We start from the raw sequence: 22,105 nt of genomic DNA on the forward strand, positions 1-22,105 counted from the left end.
TGTGTGCTTTGAAAAAAGCTAGTTTTCCAAAGCTGCAAATGGTAGCTTCAGTTTTTTCCTTTGATTTCAGCTTATTCTCACAGCAGCTTCCAAAATAATATTTTTTTTTAGTTTATCAAACACCTAAAACCCTCACAGCTTTTTTTCATAGATGCTTTTTTTTTTTAAGCATCTCACTCCCAAACCACCCATAACCCGTCTCTCTGAAATCCTAACATGAAAACATTGAAGAGATTTTATGCAGAAAATTCAGCAAGACAAGTCAGTCGAGGACACCTCGCTCTGTAAATAACCAAATCCAGCATTGCTGAGTTTGTGTACACATTGTTTTGTTTTGGGTTACTGGAAGATAGGAAACACACACCCATTTAATAATTTGACCCCAAAAAATAATAATAATAAGTTCTAGTAAGTTTTGGGCTAGTATTTTGTATTTTCAGGTCTCTATGCTGTGGTTTATAGACTTGTGTTTTTTAACCAAGAATCTAAAAGTTAGAAAAACATATCCGATACTCCGATGGAACCATAAAAAATCTCCTCATACCAAATGAAATGATAATTGATACAAGATAGCAGGTTGCAAGATCATAAATTTAGGTTTAACTATAATGGTACGTAACAGTCAGTGGTATGGGGTTTACACAAAATGTGGAAATTATCTATTAGATCCATATCTACTAGATCTAACTGTTGATTTTTCAAACCACTAACTAATTGGAATGCATCATGAAAGAAAAATTGCATAAATTCATAAAAATTCTTGAGTTTAATAATAATAAGCCCTTATAAGTGGTTTGAAAAGCATAATAGCATAACGATAGTCATGCTATTTTGGTATTTTAAATGAATAACGGGATGTCATGTATTTTAAAATTTATACATGACGGTGAATTATTGATCCCAAATGCCATGGTAACATTCCAAGATGTGTGTACAAGTCTCACGCTATAAAAAAAGAGAAATTATATTCACACACCCCAAATTACTTCTCCCACACCTTTTTAATTTTTTAATATTTTCTACACACCACTAACACTTGATAAAAAATATTAAAAAATTAAAAAGGTGTGAGAGAAGTAATTTGAGGTGTGTGAATATAATCTCCCTAAAAAAAATAATTTTTTTTTAAATCTCCCTAAACAAATGAGTTGTGCTATCATCCACACCAAGGACAGTCGCATATCTTTGCGACAAACATCAATAGTTGAACATTTTACTAGCATTTAGCGTCACACTAATTACATAAATTATTCAAGTTCAGATAATCTGCTAGCATGACTCAGGCGCACGAGCACAACCAATGATCTTGGCCATGGCAAAGTCCATCCTAGTTCGTGTAGTTTCCTCTTTCCTGTATGTAAATTAAATTTACATTCTAACTAATTGTCATTCTTAGGGCTGGTTTGGTATTGATGTACTTTGCAAAAAAAACTGCTTCTGCTGTTGTTTGGGCCCAAAAATATTGGTTTGGGCCGAGTTTAGAATTGTTCTCAGCCCGGTGCTAGTTGGGCCGAGTGTAGAATTGTTCTCGTCCCAGAAGCCGTGTTTAGGTGTCATTGAGAGGTATCTAGCTCATGGGCCGCGCAGTCGAAGCTGGCCATATCTCGTCGGGAACCTGTGGGATGTGGGTGATGCCTATTACGAGAAGGAGTTTCGGCATGATAAGGATGTTAAAGTTTGAAATTGAATGCGGCCTGATAATGAGTTAAGTTCAAAGTCCTAGTACGAGTAGGACTGGCTGAGATAAGGTTGAATCGAGAAAATGAGTTCTGATCCAAGAATGATTGGGATTCAATACAGGTTGGCTACTATAAATAAAGAGGGAGGACATTGAACAAGCCCCCTCCAATTCAACACACAAACTACCATGTGCAAACTCTCGCTCTATGCGAAACCTCACATCAACTTTGAGATTTTTACTTTCTTTTTCCGCCGACATACCTTCAGTTTGGATAAACAACACTGTTCCTGTAGAATCAACCGACTGCGAAGCACCTTCAGTTTGGATAAACAGTACTGCAACAGGGTTGACTGGTTATCTATCTAAGTCTCGGTCGAGAAGGATTTTCGGATCCTTATTGGCAGATGTCATCTCATCATCTTTCTTGGTGAAGTGAGGTGTTACTAGGGCTCGACACATTGAACGTCGAGTTGTTCATGATTGGGTATTCGCAAGTAGGTTTTAGAGTTCGGCATTCTGACGACCAAACCACTTTCACAATCTAGACGTATATTTTTTTGAGTATTTGTGTCCCTATACTCTGGTGTCGATTCGGCGTGCTTATACTCTCACGAACATAATCATCGTAATCGAATCCAGCGCCGACGATTTGTGAACTTCGCAGAACTAGCAGCTTTATCTTCAGGCTCTAGAACCCGAAGGCCGAGAGTGTTCCTTCCTCGGTCGCAGTCGCAAGATCGAAAAGTCAGTCGTGCACCCAACGCAACATCAACAAATTTTACTCCCTGGCCGAGCTCAGCCGACGAGTTGGCACACCTTGCATACAACCGAATGACATAGTTAGCTTACTAATTACTCAACCTGCGCACCACGTAGGTTTAGTAGTTTTTAGGGTCAACAATTGTACTGTGAAAATAAGCAGCAGAGTGTTTGGTAAATTTTTTTGTAAAAGTGCTTTTGAAAAAAAAAAAAAGCAGTATTATAGTGTTTGATAAACTTTTATGTAAAACAGATGTGAAAAAAAAGCTGGTTTTTCAAAGCTGGGTTTTACAACTTACCAAACCAGGGCTTAACCCATCTCATGTAGTCTCTGTTGCGGTTTATATATTTATATATTAGTTAAAATGTAAATAGTAGTATGTTGTCTTACATTTACAAAGTGCATATGTAATATCAATTGTAACTCATATATATATTCTACTTTAGAGATTAATGAATATACAAGAAATTCTCAAATATTGTCATATATATTTTTGGTATTTTACCATGTTTAATTCAACTTAGTATCAGAGCCAGGAAGCGGGCCCGTATTGTACTGTCACGTAATGGGTGGGTTCCCTTGGCCTCACGCGATGATGGTGGGTCTCTTGGCCCTGCGTGTAGGAAGAGTCCCCTTGGCTTCACATGGTTATTGAGATGTGTGGATCTCCCACGTATGATCCACTAATTGGGTCCCACGTGAGGGGTGTGTTGAAATGTCCCACATATACCGTATCAATGAGAAAAGACAAGTTTAAATATCCTAACCGCACTCCAATTAACACCGAGGCTTTTTGTGATAAAACCTTACAAATGACGGATTGTGCAAGTAGTAATTTCTAAGTTTGGGACAGTATTGATGTTGTAGGGGACAATTCGCTCTTGGTGATTTGTGTGCTTTAATTTTGTGACCACCTTTCTTAGTATCGTGCCAAAAAAAAAAACGGTGATGTGCTACAATACATTACCAAAGTGCCAGAATAGTGATTCCGCTATAGTGTTCTGGTAAATTATCTTAATTTCGCTGCTTATTTTTTGTGCCTTTAATGACTCAATATAATCACAATGTTGTTATGCATCTTGGTGGAACAAATATATGGATAATTGATACTGGGGCCACTCATCATGTGACTGGTGACCCTAAAGTGTTTGATGAGTTACGTGACTGTATTCTTGATCTGTATTTTTCTAGTGTAAATGAAGAATCTTTTCTTGTGAAGGGTGAAGGCATTATCTCTCTCACTCCGACCATATCACTGGTCTATGTTTTACTTGTTCTTGATGTTAAGTGTAATCTTTTGTTAGTAGGAAAACTACTTGATACCTTATATTGTTTCGCTCACTTCTACCCCACATATTGTTATTTTCAAGACATTTAAACTCAGAAGATAATTGGTCGTAGTAAAAGAATTGGGGCTTTGTACATCTTAACTATGGAGGATATTGTTGCTTCAGGTTTAAATAATCATCAAGTTCTAAGTGCTAAAATAGATGACAAACATCAAATTTGGTTGTGGCATCGACATTTGGGACATCCATCATTCAGTTATATGAAGCATCTATTTCCTTCTTTGTTTCACACTTGTAGTGATTCAAAGTTCAAGTGTGAAACATATGTCATGACCAAGAGTCATTGTGCTTCCTTTCCCATAAGTGATTATAAAGCTACTTTGCCATTTGATTTGATACATTCTAACGTGTGGGGTTCGGCGAAGGTTACTTCTAATGGATTTCGTTGGTTTTTTACTTTTATTGATGATTGTACTCGATTAACTTGTGTGTTCTTGATGAAGAATAAGAGTGATGTCCCTTTACTTCTTCAAAAAGTTTGTGCAATAGTGTCTACTCAGTTTCAAACCAAAGTTAAGGTCTTCAGGTCTGATAACAGAAGAGAATATGTGAATCAAACTTTGGCATGCTTTTTTGTGACCATGGTATTATTCACCAGACAACTACTCTTTCTACACCCCAACAAAATGGTGTGTCCGAATGGAAGAATCGTCAAATAATAGAGGTTGCTCGCTCCTTGATGTTGCATAAATATGTTCCTAATCATTTGTGGGGTCATGCTATTTTGGTTGTTGTGTACTTGATAAATCGTGTTCCAATTAGGGTTCTTGATTTTTACACACCATTTGATGTGCTACAAAAACATGTTTCTATATCCAAACTTCCTCCAAAGGTGTTTGGGTGTGTGGCGTATGTGCATGTCTACTCTCATCAACAGAGTAAACTTGATGCATGTGTTTTCAATGTGTATTTATTAGATATGCTAACAATCAGAAAGACTATAAATGTTATCATTCTTCGACTTAGAAAACTTATATTACCATGGATGTCACCTTCCATAAGGAAGTTTCATATTTTATGGTGCCGACTCCCCACTTCAAGGGGAGAGGGGAGTGAAGTGCAGATTCGAAAAGATGGTATGGATGATATGTTATAGGTAGAGTTAGGGACAGAACCTGTTATGCTGTGTGATACTGACCAGTCGGCTATAGGTGACAATTGGTCATTTGTCATTTTCGATACTATTTCTACTGATGACTCGTTAAATGTGCCCAACGAGTTGCTTGTTGTTGGTATGTCTGACGAATTACCTTTTGATGACTAGTTGTCTGCTGCTAGGATGACTAACAAGTTACTTGTTGATGGTTGTCCGATGATGATCTTCTAATGGTTTAGTACAAGATGGTGATACACATGAGGTAAATTTTGATGATTCTTCTACTTATTAGTTGCCTCCACGAGTTAATCATGGAAAACCTAAAATTATGAGCATGATATGCATGCCAAAGCCAAGTATCATATCAACAACTATGTGTCTACTCATCGTTTGTCCAAACCATATGCATCTTACATATGTCAGTTATCTAGTGTATCAATTCCAAGAAATTGCAGGATGCTTTGTCTGACCCTAAGTGAGTTAATGTCATGTGTTTGTACCATATTTTGGGCCTCCGTATTTAGATCTCGTATAAATACTCGAGGGACTCAAATGTAATTATGTAATAAATGAAGGGGCAAATATGTAATAAGTGAAGAGCTCTTATTCTGTAAAATGACTCATCACTTTCCTCATTGAAAGAGGTCAAGATTCAGACCATGGGAAGAGAGAAAATAGCCTAGAGAGCACACTGCCTCTAGCCTTCTTGTATATTCACCATTCAAAGTGAAACAATATCAACATTAGTATGGATGTAGCCCAAACATTGGGGTGAACCACGATACATCTTGTGTTTTTTACTTTCTTGCAGATTCACGGTCGGATTTACGTTGTTCCAAGACCCCTCCGGTTTTGTGCATCAACATTTGGCGTCGTATGTGGGAAACGATACGAAAAGTTGTGTCGATTCTCTTTCATTTTTGCACCTCCGCCGTGAATCTGCAAAATCACAAAAACCCAAGAAACCAGTCACATCTCTCTCTACACATTGTTCTCACTCACTTTCTTCTTCAACACATTTGTCTCATCCTCATTACCCCAATCCAGCATTTAGGTTCTGTTGTCTTTTCGTTTTCCTCACCTGAGTTTACTTCTATTTCATCGTATATATGATCCAAGTTTGAAGATTTCAGAGAGCTGAGCTCAAAATTTGCAGAGAGATGAATGATCTGTTTCTCAAGCTCGATCAGACGGTCCAGAATCCTTCAAAATTCCAGATGTTAGTACCATCTTCCTCCAAGCATCGAGACGTGAAACGTGAAGGATGAGCCATTCGCTTCAAGCAATCTTCTTGACCCAATAACGACACCAAGCTCTTCCCTTGCTTGGATGGTGGTGGGGACTTTGTGCTCTCTAGAAAATCAACGAAGAAAGAGAGGCTCAGAAAATTAAGTGCTCTTGGTACTGTAAAAACGATGAGTTTTTTAGACTGCGAAATAGGTTGCAACGTGTCTAACAGACGCTGCCGTCAACCACCAGCCATGAAAGTGCGTTCATGAGTTCTGTAAGACAGTTTAGCGCCGTTGGATGCGTCGACTTCTTCCACGAATTCCGGTCTGACAGAATCATGGGTGTCTGATCTCGTGGTCGCCTTCTAGGCCGCCAAGCGCCTGAACTATGACAAACCTTCCCCATTGCTGTTTGTTGCTTATTCCTCTCGAAAACCCACTATCTCTACTCATTACCACATTTTTCTCTCTCTCTCTAGCCATTCCTTTTAACCAGACATTCACATTCTCCCGAAATCAGTTCACCAGAAACAAACGGAAAATCAAATCGAACCAAACAAACAGAAATTCCGTTAACCCATCTCTCAAAATCCCCAAAATACCCAAATCCAGCGTCAAGTTCCAACCTTTTTGTCCCCTCATTTCTCGGATATATTCGAAATCCGATGGTCGAAACCCTGTTCTTGAAGCTCTCCGACAACGTCGTTCTGAATATCCTCTTCAAGCTCGAGGAGGACCCGCGGGACTAGGCTTGGCTCGCTTGCTCCTGCACCAAGTTCTCTTCCATGATCCGCAACGTCTGCTGGAAGATCAAGTGCTACAAGGTCATCCCCTCTATCGTCTCCGATCTCCTTACCGGCTCCACCGAGCCTGCCGGCAGCTAGGCCGCCCTTCACAAGCTCGCTGTTTGCTGCCCTGGCCTCCTCCACTCTGGTGTCCTCTTCGAGAACTCCGACTTTAGGCTCGAGCACGAACTCGGTCCCGACGAGAATTACCAGATATTGGACTCAAATCCGGTCGGTGCATCTCCGGCGGCGAATCCTCTGACCGAGGCTTTCTCGAGCCAAATTGACCCGAATCAGGAGATGGGTTCTTTTGGAAATGATTGTTCTTGGTCTCTGTTCGATGATCTTTATTTTGATACAGTCTATAACGATTCTAAAGCCCATCAAGAGCAAGATAATCCCCAATTATAATCAGCGGCGGCGGAGGAGGATCAAGTCACCGTGGAGAATGGCGTCGTTCGAGTGGGCCGTGGAGAAAGCCCAGATTTAAGACACTGCCGGCCAGGAAAGCCATGAGTGAATGGTAACTTTTTAGTTAGCTGAGCTGAATCTTACTGGTGGACGGTATGGACGGTATGTGTGTTTGCTGTAAAGCAGGCATGCAAATATGCAAATGAGCATGCTCTGAAAAATGAACCCATTATTCTTGTAATGGACATTTACAGGTGCCATGGTCACTTTATGTTTGATCACACATGATGAGATTTCTGGCATAAGGCAGCCACCCACGTTTTCATACATGCAAGTGGAGCAACAAAAGCAAAAGTATAAAAAAATAAAAATAAAATAAAATAAAATAAAGGAAAATATGTCAGGAGATGGAGAAAAGCTGAGGAGGAAGTGGAAAACATGGCACACCCATACCCATTGTCATTGATGAATATTTTATTAAGTTGTCTTCTGCAAACTAGAGAAATTATTGTATAGTTATACTGATGTGTAAAAAGGCAGTATGCCAAACAAAAAAAAAGGCAAGCCCAACATAATGGGCTGGAATGTTATGTGGAGGGCGAAGGCCCATATGCCCAAAAGAGCCAGGCCCTATGGCTTCAAACTCCAACCTTCATCCTTCCACTTAAAGTTCACCCTCTATTATCACCAACCAGGTGATCAAAAGTACGTCCAGTACTCCAAAATTATTCGGTAGCCTGCCGCTATTATCACCAACCAGGTGATCAAAAGTACGTCCAGTACTCTAAAATTTTCGGCAGCTTGCCGCTATTATCACCAACCAGGTAATCAAAAGTACGTCCAGTACTCCAAAATTATTCAGTAGCCTGCAGCTATTATCACCAACTAGGTGATCAAAAGTACATCCAGTACTCCAAAAAATCATACATGAGCATTACTCATGTCAATCATACATAAACATTCATGAGCATCCCTCTTCACAACATTCATGAGCATCACTCATGTTAACATCAATGAGCATCACTCATGTCAATCAACATAAACATTCATGAGCATCACTCATGTCAATCAGCTTCGCTTCATTTACAGAGCTCTAGCTTTGAAAGCTTCATTTACAGAGTTCTAGCTTCGAAAGCTTTATTTATAGAGCTCTAGCTTCGAAAGCTTCCTTTATAGAGCTCTAGCTTCAAAAGCTTCATTTACAAAAGCTCCAGCTTTGAAAGCTTTATTTACAAAAGCTCCAGCTTCGAAAGATTCATTTACAAAGCTCCGACTTCAAAGCTTCACTTACAAAGCTTCAGTGCATGGTATACAAATACCGCATCCGAACAACCGCCACTTCGGCCCATACATGGATTGAATTTGAAGTCTCCAGCCAACAGACTTTATTGACTGAAGACTTGGGGGACTACACTATGTACCATATATTGGGTTTCCACAACTGGGCCTCATGAAAAATACTTAGGGGACTTAGCCCATTATTTATGTACTGAGAAGCGAACCCTTATTCTATAAAAGGGACTCCCTCACTTTCATTAGAGAGCACCCATTATTCATGTATTGAGGAGCGAACCCTTATTTTATAAAAGGGACTCCCTCACCTTCATTAGAGAGAGACTTAGCCCATTACTTATGTATTGAGGAGCGAGCCCTTATTCCATAAAAAGGACTCCCTCACCATCATTAGAGAGCATCGCCGTCAACTGAGCAACCGCCTCGCCGCAAGCATCACTCCTAACCCATCACTTATGTATTGAGGAGCAAGCCCTTATTCTATAAAATGGACTCCTTCACCATCATTAGAGAGCATCGCCGCCAGCTGAGTAACTGCTTCGCTACGAGCATCACTCATAACCCATCACTTATGTATTGAGGAGCGAGCCCTTATTCTATAAAAGGGACTCCCTCACCATCATTAGAGAACATCGCCGCATGCTGAGCAACCGCCTCACCACGAACATCACTCATAACCCATCACTTATGTATTGATGAGCGAACCCTTATTCTATAAAAGGGACTCCCTCACCTTCAACGCCACAAGCCGAGCCAACCAAGGCAACATAAGCCACAAGTCGAGCAGCCTCGCAACATGTGCTACTTCTAGTTGAGCATCATTTCACATTGAGCACCGCCTCATATCGAGTATCAATTATAGAAGACATCTAGTTACTTCGGCCCACACATGGACTGAATTTCAAGTCTCCAACCAAAAGACTCTCTTGACTGAAGACTTGGGGGATTACTGTTTGTACCATATTTAGGGCCTCCGTATTTAGACCTCGTATAAATACTCGGGGGACTCAATTGTAATTATGTAATAAATGAAGGGGCAAATATGTAATAAGTGAGGAGCCCTTATTCTATAAAATGACTCCTTACTCTCCTCATTGAAAGAAGTCAAGATTCAGTCCATGGGAAGAGAGAAAATAGGCTAGAAAGCACACTGCCTCTAGCCTTCTTGTATATTCACCATTCAAAGTGAAACAATATCAACATCAGTATGGACGTAGCCCAAACATTAGGGTGAACCACGATACATCTTGTGTTCTTTACTTTCATGCAGATTCACGGTTGGATTTACGTTGTTCCAAGACCCCTCCGGTTTTGTGCATCAACACCATGAATGTTGAGATGGAAGATTTGGAAAAGAATTCCACTTGGGATTTGGTTCAATTGCCAAACAGGAAGAAAGTTGTTAGATGTAGATGAGTGTTCACTATTAAGCATAAAGCAGATGGTTCTATTAACCAGCATAAAGCCAGATTAATTGTTGGGGTTATACTAAAACCTATGGTGTGGACTTAGAGACTTTTGCTCATGTTGCCAAACTCAACAATGTGTGTGTTCTTCTATCTTCAATAACAAATCAGGATTGGCCCCTACTGCAGTTTGATGTTAAGAATGTTTTTCTTCATGATGATCTTAAAGAGGAAGTTTATATGGATCTCCCACCTAGTATTGGCATATCTCCTGAAAAAGGTGTTGTGTGCATATTGCAAAAGACTTTTTATGGTTTGAAACAATCTCCTAGAGCATGGTTTGGGGGGTTTACAAGTTCAATGAAGAAGTTTGGGTATTTTCAAAGTCATTTGTACCATACTTTGTTTCTAAAGCGACAAAATGGTAAGCTAACTGCATTGATTATTTATGTTGATGACATGATAGTGACTGGTGATGATCAGGAGAAGGTACAACACCTTCAAAAGTACCTAGCTACTGAATTTGAGATGAAAGAATTGGGTGAATGGAAGTATTTTCTTGGAATCAAAGTTGAACGATCCAAGCATAGTGTTTTTCTGTCTCAACGGAAGTATGTTCTTGATTAATTAGCTGAAATAGGTGAGTTAGATTGCAAACTTGTTGATAGTTCGATTGAGCAGAATCATCGTCTGGCCTTATTTCTGGATCAAGTTCCTACTCATAATAAACAGTATCAGATGCTTGTAGAGAGATTAATTTATTTGTCTCACACTTGCCCTAACATTGCTTATGCAGATAGTGTGGTAAGTCAGTTTATGCACTCACCTAGTGAAGCTCATATGGATGCAGTAATCCATATTTTGAGGTACTTGAAGATGGCTTCTAGCAAATGCTTGGTTTTTTCCAAGAATAGTCATTTGAATGTATAAGGGTATACGGATGCAGATGGGGCAAGTTCTATCACTGACCGGCGATCTACATCTGGATATTTTACTTTTGTGGGTGGTAATGTAGGTACTTGGAGAAACAAGAAACAAGAAACAAAAAGTTGTGGCTAGGTCAAGTGCTAAAGCTGAGTTTCGTGGTATGTCTAATGGTGTATGTGAGTTGTTGTGGTTGAAAAAATTGTTGAGAGATCTTGGATTTAAACCCAAGGGTGCTATGAAACTCCATTGTGATAACAAGGCTGCTATTGAGATTGCTCATAATCTAGTGCAACATGATCGAACAAAACATGTGGAGATTGATCGACATTTCATCAAGGAAAAATTGGATGTTGGAATTATTACTTTTCCGTTTGTGGGATCTCAAGTTCAACTTGCTGATGTGCTTACTAAGGTTATGTCTAATAGTGTATCTTCCAACTCGCTTGACAAGTTGGGCATGTGTGACATCTTTGCTCTAACTTGAGGGGGAGTGTTGCGAGTTATATATTTATGTATTAATTAAAGTGTAAATAGTAGTTTGTTGTCTCACATTGACGAAGTGTATATGTAATATCAATTATAACTCCTATATATACTCCACTTTGGAGATTAATGAATATACAAGAAATTCTCCAATATTGTCATATATATTTTTTATATTTTACCATTTTTAATTCAACTGTCTCATGACTCTCACCCCATACCACCAAGTAATTTAAAACCCTAGTTCCACCAATTTAAATGGGCACACATTATTTTCCTCTCTGTACTTAGATTTTTTAATAATTTTTTTTTTAAATTACAAAAATAATTAAAATAATTTGTCAATGCAAATAATTATTGGAAACTAGAGCATGAATGAAATGGACTGCCTGGAGAGAGTGAGAGGGATGTGTTCAAACTGTTTATAGCAGCAGCTTTTAGCTTTATATCAAGGGAACTTTAACGAAAAGCACCCGGTACTGTTCACTTTAACGAAAAACCATATTTTTACACTAAAAAGTCAATCCTGGTACTATTCACTTTACCCTTTATTTTGTCCTTATCATTAAAACTCAAAGTTTTCAAGCCCTTTTCATTAGTTTTCCTTTATATCAATTGTTAATAAGTTAATGACAATAATAAATTAATATATAATAATTCTAATAATTATGCTTATTTTATGGTTTGGGAAACAATTGAACATCGGGGAAGTAGCCCATTAGTGATGATTATGTTAACAGATAAAATTGTTTTAAGGTTTAAGCTTTAATCCACAGATTAAGATTGAGATTACTGTGTACAGTAAGGAAAGTGGTTTCCACTGACCAGCAAAAGACAATGGCTGCATGAGATCTGGGAATGGTGCTTTGTGGGCTGGTCAAACTGCCACTGCATGGGAGCAGACAGATGTTCAAACTTTTTCCATAAAGAATCTCCCAGAACTCTTCTTCCATCGACACTGAAGAGTGAAGACGCTCGCACCATTTCAAAGGCAAACGACAAGCTTAAGACACAAAATCCATACTTTCACACGCTAATCAAGGTGACATGTTCCTCGATAGTTGATTCTCTCTCTCTCTCGGAGTCTCACCCTCCATATTTATAATAAGAGTAAATTGTAGTTATAGTCCTTTAACTTTAATTCAATTGAAGAAATGATCCTTCAACTAAAAATATATTACCATTAGTCCCTCAATTCATCAAAACGTGCAGCTATAGTCCCCCAACTAAAAACTCATTACCATTGATCCCTCAACTTTAATTCAACTGGAGAAATGCTTTCTTAACTTCAACCCAACTGTAGCAATGGTCATTTCAACATAACTCATTTTGACAAATTTTTTAATGTAGTTGACGAAAATGACCATAATTACACACTTTGATGAGTTGAGAGACCCTAATTGTATAAATGGTCATTCCAACATAACTTATTTTGACAAAATTTTGATGAAATTGATGAAAAAGACTATAGCTACACATTTTGATAAGTTGAGGGACCAATAATAATGGATTTTTAGTTGAGGGACTATTGCTCCAATTTGTTTAAAGTTGAGGGACCATTGCTATAATTTACTCTTATCATAAACTATACATTCCACGCTAGTGAGAATGTAAAGAAATATTTTAGACAATTTTTAAAGGAGATGTAAAAAATAACAGGTAAATATATAACAGTAATAATTAAAGTACTATTTATTCTAACTGAGATGTCAAAGCTGACATGAAAAAGAAAGCTAAGTTGATATGGACAAAGAATTTGAAGCTACCTTCAAATATGATTTTTGCTATTTCCAAAGACATTTCACTTGTCTTACCTTAAATGTTAGTATATTTAAGTATTATTTTATTATTTTTAAACCAACAACAACCCAACTTTTATTATTTTTGTTTGAAAAAACATAAATGAAACAATAAATTTTGACATATCGGGTGGAAGTAAAATCTTGATAATATGTCAAATTGTCAAATTATCCATCAAATTAAAATTTGATGTTTTGAATTTGACGTCTCATTTGGAGATGCTCTTATATCGGAAAACTGAGAAATTCTATCACGAATTATAAGAAGAGGGGGTTATTTCCTCTATAGCCAATTAATTGTACAGTAAATTTTAACTTTTATAGTATCAGAGTTGGTTAACTCACGTATGAAGTCTAGTGGTCTCACTTGCTTCATGTCAGCTAATATATGGTATTAATGTGAAGAAATGTATTAAACCCTATAAGAGTTTATAATGAATTGAGCCACTTCTCTTATTGTCAATTTGTCTCATGGTGAGAGATTAACATACTTTATAGATAATATAAGTGATACATCATAAACGTAATATATATTATTAATAAATAAATTCACGTGTTATTAAAACATTTATATATGAACTAATAACAATATGTGGCAATGGCACTATGTAACAATCACACTAGGAAAACTTCTTCACATTGATCACTTTTATAAATACATTGTGTAATTCTTAAACACTTGAACAGCTGGACTTCCACAGGTGCTGGCTGCTATTTTCTTCCACCCCATGTTACTTCCAAGTCTGATAAACTAAAAATAAAAATAAAAATAAAAAATAGCTCAGAAATAATTAAGTTTTTGTTAAGTATGATGGGATCAGGATAAAACAAAGAAAGTGAAAAAGAAAAAGTAATTTTGGTTAAACTAGCGACATGCTTTACGCTTAATCCAAACTTTTCAAGTTTTCTAATTTGATGATCATGCTGTTCTTTCAGTGCTAGAATCTAGGTTTGACCCAACCGGTACTACAATACCGCATGCACCTGTTATCCTTTTTGCAGCCCAATAATCTTCGCTTGTGATGATCACTCTCTCTTAACTGTCTCCACCAAATCCAAATCTTACTTTAATTGTTAGTAGATTAATGATTAAATAGCTACATCTAACAATATGATGGTCTTTTAATGATAATGCTAATTAAGGTCATTCATTTTGTTCATCAAATTATTTGTCAGTATACATTATCACTTATTAGAATTTGTGAGATTTTAATATGTCTTACCATTTGACGGAAGTTTTACTCTAGATCATTATCGAGCTCCTAGAATGATCGAATTCACTATTCAGTATTTGAAACTACAATAAAAAAAAAAAGTTATTATTAGCACTTCAAATCCTACACCTCTCTATTTTTATATTAGAGTGCTACTTACGAATTACGATTCTAAAATCAATTGGACGATAAATTGATAATAAACAACTATTAGCTTCAATTGATGGGGTTGTGTCCGATCATTAATTTTTCAAGTGACTAAATATGTTTGATAAAGTTCTCAATGGGAAAATTCAATCTTGTTTTCATTTTTTTAGTAGTTTGTGTGCTAATTTTAGGCATTATTGTGCAACATATGTGCTGGTCAAATTTTGTTCTCCTTAGCTAAGACATGAGCAATGGCGTAGCCATGTTAAGGGTTACCCTGGGCTATAGCCCAGGTAGCTTTCCATAAAAAATTAAAATTTTACATATAATTTTTATTGATTTTTGAATATAGCACATCATATATTTAGTCACTAATCCTAATTTTCTTGATTTAACTATATAAAATTATATAATACAGTTTACAAATCATCTCTTTTTGTTTCGTCATTTTTCTAATCACTTCTTGTACATGTACACGTTTGGATTTGTTTGAATTTTAACACGTATTTGTTTAATAACGAAAATTCTTGACTCACATTGTGAAAATTTTCTTAAGCTAGACGATACTGTGAAAAATACAATATCAAGATTTGAATGTTTAAGTTAGCCCACTCAGTGAAAATTTCCTAGCTCCGCTATTGGACATGAGTTGGCCAATATCAATCGTTTTCCATTTTAAACTGTATGACTCTCTAAGATTAATGAATCATCTTTCTTATTTAATTAATTAATGAGATCATGGAGAACAAATATGAAATAGAAAGCTTGGGAAACAAGGCAAGTAAACGGAAGAATCCGGATACATAGAGAATATGACCGACTTTTACATGACCGCTTTGAAAAGTAATAAAGAAAATCTGAGAAAAAAAGTACTAATACAAAAAGATAAAGGCCAAAAAAAGAAATTGAAAAAGTGGAAAAGCAAATAAGATGGTATAATTTGTAGCAAACTTAGGCATTACTCTTTTCTGTATAATTGGAGTAACACATTCACACTATCCCTTCATCCTCAAGATTATAATCTTAGTACTAAGATATCCACAGATGACATGACACACCACCTTGGATTCCACTCACGGATTCAGCACCAATCTATAACATAACATGCACATTTGTTGCTCATACTCATTGCCTTTCATTTTACCAAATAGTAAGCTATGAAAATCAATTACATATCTAGAGTAAACTCGACAATGGTTCAATTTCGTAAGATATTATTGCGTTTAGTCCATTTTGTTGAGTTAGGTATGTTTATTAATTATTCACATTAGCTTATTTTTATCATCTTTTCTCCTGCTTCCAATACGTATCTCAATATTTTCTTTTACCTCCAGCACAGATTAATTGTATAAGCTAATCAATGTTGTAAGTACTATATATATGTATACATCATCACATATACTAGTATGGATTATATATGTATACATCATCACATATACTAGTACGAATTTATAAATGTAGGTTAAATTTCTTTGAACTATTTTCATGGATGATAGGTAAATTAAGTTTTGTTTATTTCCATATATTATGTCTCCATCACAGGTTGAATGTATTTAATTAACCTATAGTGTAGGTATCATATATGATGTGATATAATATTAAATTTTTTAACTATTTTTCAGGAAAGTGGTTAGATCTTCATTTTTAAATATTCAAATTAAAATGTAATAAAGATGCATATATAACACAATATGTTCCCTATAATTATTCCGATTTTCACTTTCGTTTACGTAATTTTTAACTTTCTTTTCAATCTTCATCCTTGTAGTTTCACTAATTCCATTAGGATATGATCCACCAATAAGGCCATTCCAACTTGGGTTTTTTCATATGAGACGATGTGCAAAAATATGGATGTAAAAAACAAGTTAAGAGTCGAGGAATCGGACTAAAGTGAAAACAAAACAATATTACAAGGATGAGAATGCAACAAATAACTACATGGATTAAAGTGAAAGTTCAAGGGAATTATAGGAACTACTAGTACAATTCGTGAGTATTAAGCATATAGATGCGAAAATTTTCTAGTGCAAATATCATATTATCAACAACGTGTTCCAATTAACGATAATAATTGTTCATGATTGATTTACGTTTCTCTACAAAGATAATTCCGCGAAAGATAAATAAAAATTTGATCCTTGATGAACAACCAAAAGAATAGAAGATTTTGATCATTGAGTTACATAATAGGATCCCAATGAAGATCAATCTCTATATGCAAAAATGTCACTAGAAGCTGCCCTATTAAGCTCACACATATCTAACACATACAAAACTAGACAACAACAGAAGCAAGAGAATATGTTGGGTAAGGGACTATAGATTCTTGGCACTGGAAGATATGATTATTTTATGTACATTACAAAATGTGGGTCAACATAGAGACATGTTTGCTTGCTTGCAATGGAACACCGATTGACCATATCGGCTGATGGACGCATCTAAGTGCGCATCACCGGCCACATGAGTACCAAACATTGGCTAATAATTTTTTGTTTGTGTATTCATTTGTACTAGAAAGCATCTTCACTAGGTAACAGCTAAACTAACCGAAAGTAAGGGGGGATTTTGGCCTCTTTCATATATATATACACACATGTCCTTCACCAAGTAATGCTTATTATACAGAGCCGGCCTTGAGGGTGTGCAAGTGGTGCCACCGCACAAGGCCCCCGATTACGATTTTATTTTACCTGTAGATATAGTATAAGTTTTTAAATTTGCAATGATATACCAAAGTCATTTCATAGCCCAATTGTCTTCCGCTTCTTATCCATAATCCATGTCTATGAAATTGGGTTTGACTCTACCCGGTGCTTTTTTTTGTGTTTTATTTTTATGGGTATTTAAAAGCATGGTGTTTATTTAATGTTTTATTTTAATTTCTTTCGTGTTTTATTTTAATTGTTTTGGTATTTAAAAGAATGAGTTCTGTTTTAATTTTGTTTAATTTAAAGCATGGTGTTTCAAACCCAAAAACATAGGGGATGTAAATAGGTACCTAACCGCCACACTAAGATTTTTTTTTCCTTACATCATCTCAATTATATGTGATCATAATTAAATGTAAAAGAAAACATAGCAACAAAATGTTAGACCCTCTAAGGGCTTTTTATTGGGTATGTTAAAATAAAGAGTTTCAAATCCAAAAATACAGCACCGAATTTTTTTTTTTACACAGCAAATAGATATCTAACCACAGCACGAAATTTTTTCTTTAACTCAATCTATAAATAATCATAAAAATTAAAATGTAAAAGAAAACATATCAACCAAAATTCTATACTTATTAAGGGCCTCCCTTGGAGTCTCACACAAGGCCCCCAAAATCTTAGAGTCGACTCTGTTATTATAGATATGGTCAGGATCAGGACACACGTTTTTTACGTATATTCTTAAAACATACATTGTAATGTTTTAGTTATTTAGCCGTCTAATTTTTAAGTCTTCATTCAAAAATCATTTCTACCGACATTAGATAAGCAACTTTTAGTCTCTTTTGAGGTTTCGGTTGAGTTATGTAATGCTCTTTCTATTGTCCCTATTTTTTAGCATCCTCCTCCATATAATTGGATGAAAGCAACTTGTTGTGGGGTGAATCGAGATTCTATGGGTTTTTTTTTTTTGTGGGTTTTCTCAGAGTTTTGAGCATCATGCTGTCATCCTCGCAATGGAGTTGGTTCATGGGCAAGGATGTCAAAATTTGTGGCTAGAAAGTAACTATTCCAACACGATCTTCTTTTCTTTTGACTATTTTTCTCCTCCTTGACAGCTCTTAACTCGTTGGAAAAATTGTCTTCTCGTTTTACAACACATGGTTTTCCGTTGCTTTCATATTTTTCAAGATAAGAAAGCGGTCGCGAATAAATTAGGAAATTAAGGGTTGCTCTTGTCTTTCCTTGTGTGTCATCCGGTTCTACCCTTGGAGACTCTCCCTTTACTGCACACAAATTTTTTGGGCATCCCGACCTATAAGTTTGTCTCCCCTTCTTAATGAATTTATTTTTGCCTGAACTTCTTGTTAATTTGCTTTGCAACTTGTTTTGCGGGTTATTATCTTTTACATTTTGTTTTAGAAGGGTTAGGTCTCATGTCCCTCTTCTTTTTCTTGTATCTTTTTTGTTTATGTTTTTAAAAGAGTAAGATTTATATCCCTGACTAGGTGTATTTTTTTTTCCTTCAACAATAAAGTTAGTAATTTCATAATATTACCCGTACACCCTAGCTTGACAATATTTATCAACGCACGGGCATGCCTTGTAGATAAAAGGCAGGCTTGATTTAGTTATGGAAATTGGCAAGGGTATTAGGTTTAAGCTAGGGTTACATCAGCCATGCATGCGCCGACCAATTGCATTTACATATAATACAGTTGAAGCACATGCCTTACAACTTAAGCTTTGGACTTGATTGGACTTGAGGCGCAGTAGTCAAATTGTACAACGTGGATGCATGTACCAGGTAGTATAAGATTAGATAAGCCAACTGGGGTAATTAGGTTAATTTTTTGTCTAATTTAATCACTTTGTGAGGCTTAACGGAAGCAAATGTACTATATGTGTATTACTTTTTCTATAAGATCATCCTCGAATAACCTTGAAGTTGAGATTGTTAAATGCAAGTTAACATAAAAAATATTTGAGAGAAAAATATTTTACAATTTATATTTAATAATCTGACTTTTAATTGTATCAAAACCTTTTTGTGATACAACCCAACAATTTGAAAATGATGGAGATTTTGCATAACTTCCAAGTTGCCAAACCAAACCAAGCCCCTTACTAACTGGTTTGGTAGGATTGATGAGATTGAGCCTTAGAATATGATTAGATTGAGATTTGTAAGACATGATTTATAATCATGTAGAATGATATGTTAGATAACTCATTTTATTGTAAATTAACAACTCATTATGTCTAGTCTTGTATATCTCACATGTAGACATAATAAACAACAGACTGAGCTCAAGTCTAATCTAAAGATGTGAAAGGACATTATATCTCTTTCGGCGGGAAAGTTCAAAACGGTGGCACTAATTAGAAGCAATTTTATGCTTTTACACGAGTATGCATTGCATGTGTGACTCAGAAACAGAAAGACGTGGCAAGCATGCGCTTCATATATACCATCCTCTGGATCTGAAAACCTTTGAATGATCAACGGTGGAAAAGTGGCTTCATAAAATAACATAAAGTTCGTTTATTTACAAAATAAAAAATATTTAAAAAGCTATGAACGTCTTTATCCAGTATTCCTTGCAGTAAACAAGTAAGCATGTCCCTTAATTATTTTTAATTCTTTAATTCGGTTTGTTTAATTTTTCTATCCAACCAAAGAATATGCTTAATTAACTATGTTTACTATATTTAATCGGGCTTAACAATTAAGTGGAGTTTTGATGCTTTTGCTGATGAGTTTCATCATGTGCAATTGTGCATACATTTTGTGACGAGAGTGGGACAGGAGAGAGAGCGTCGGCCAACGCCGGCAGCTGTTTGCCAAGTGGAGAAGCAAAGCGACGCACCGGAATAATCTTCCCGGAAAACGACGACGGTTGAAACAAACAGAAGGGTTAAAGCGGCTTGGGTTTGACTAGGATAAAATAGTAGACGGTTTGAAGGTGCCAAATCATTGCAAAATACAGATTCTTTTATTTGCCTTCTTCATTAGAACAAAATATTTTTTTATTGAATTTTTGTTCAACAAAATTAATTATTTTTCGACACTGATTTTCAAAAAAGAAAAACTCTGGCAATTAGGTTGTAAGTATATCTAAACACTATATATGTTTATTTTGTCAATTTTGAGTTTTATTTTAGACTGTTTCGATGACAATTAAGATCGTTGAAATAAATTGTTTATGTATTTGATACGTATGGTGACTAAGAAATAGCCAATTTTAATATAACATGTTTATCGTAAAAATTTGTTAATCACATTGGTTAAACAAGAGGCATGCTAGGATCCACACCAATATTGTACGATAAATAATTATAATTCAATTTAAAATGTTCATTACAAATGGATATTACTACTTAAAGCGATATAAAGGAGGATGAAAGTGTGTACTCAGAACACGATGAGTTAAACAAAAAAATCATACTCACCAGAACAATTTACCTCTTCAATACTTCGATTGGGTTTTATGACGACTTAAAACTTTGTTTAGCACATGTGGTTTGAGGGATATATGGCCCCATGCATGTTAATTTGTTATTATGTTGACTCCAAAATCCAAATATTTGTTACTTGTGCTCTTCGCTTCCTGTCGTCAATCTTGGATATTCTTGTCTGTTTTTATTCATTTTGTTTTCTAAGTTCAAGTTGTCTCACCTGCGATACGATTCGTCTTATAATGGCCTGACATAAATACTACGAAATAATAAGCAATATTCAGAAAAGAAAAAAATTAAAAAAATACAATTTAAAGGATAAGCGTTGGAGGTGGAAAGGTATGTTTCCTGCAAATGAGGATAGATTTTTCAGTGTGATCGGCATACGAGGTGGTACACCACATGTCACTATACAAATAGTGGGATATGTGTATTAAAAAGTTAAGGATTAATCTCAATTTACTACCTGAAGTTTCTTAGTTATCAACATTTAATACATGAATTTTTTTTCATCCCAAAGTGGTACATAAAGTCATAATTTTTGGACAGTTTAATATATCCGTTAAGCTTGCTGTTAAATCGGCGTGGGATAACAATTGCATTGATGGAAAAGGACAACGAGATCCTGTCATCGGCATCTGGAGGAAGCCAATCTCTAGCGTCGCAGAGGCAAAACAGTTGGATCAGACGGACTCCGACTTAGAACAAAACCCTAACCCTAGCTCTCTTGTCGTCGGAGAAGCAGCAAGGGCGGAGCAGCGGTGGAGGAAGTGAAGATTGTTGGAGCGAAGGGGCGACATCAGTGTTGATCGAGGCGTGGGGGGGGAGGTACTTGGAGCTGAGCAAGGAGAGAATTGAGGGAAGGGGTCATTGGGTAAGTAGCAAGGGTGGAGCAGAGAGGGAAAACAGAAAAAAAAAAAAGGGTTGATCGCTGGATTGGATGGGAGAGAGAAAAGAAAATTGGGAGCGGCGCCGGCGAAGGAGGAGGCGGAGGGGGAGAGGCAGAGGAAGAGGAAGGATCGTGATTTTCTGTGTTGGGTGGGGAAGAAGAAACAGAGAGATGAACCCATATTGATTTTTTAGGTTAAGGTTTGGTTTTTTAATTTTAAATTATAAATTGTTTTAATTATTAATTATTAATTGTTTTAATTATTAATTTTTTTAATTTTTTAATATTCACGTGGACCCATACTAGCACATGGCACCTAGTCATTGTCTATCAGTTAACAGAGGTTCTGACGGAAAACTTAATAGATGTATGATACTGTTCCAAAATTATGATTTTAGGTACCATTCTGGGATAAAAAAAACTTCATGAACCAAATGTTGAAAATCAAGAAACTTCATAATAGTAGACTGAGATTAATCCAAAGTTAATAACTTAAAAAAAAAAATTCTCACCATTTATA

The 22,105-nt window shown here is 36.1% G+C and overlaps 1 pseudogene; it reads left to right on the forward strand.

The window, feature by feature from the left end:
* Positions 1 to 6,780: 6,780 nt before the first annotated feature.
* Positions 6,781 to 7,416, forward strand: LOC126592260 (phytochrome A-associated F-box protein-like; annotated as a pseudogene).
* The last annotated feature ends 14,689 nt before the right edge of the window (positions 7,417 to 22,105 follow it).

This window comes from Malus sylvestris, chromosome 12 (assembly GCF_916048215.2).
Source record: "Malus sylvestris chromosome 12, drMalSylv7.2, whole genome shotgun sequence".
NCBI lineage: Eukaryota > Viridiplantae > Streptophyta > Magnoliopsida > Rosales > Rosaceae > Malus > Malus sylvestris.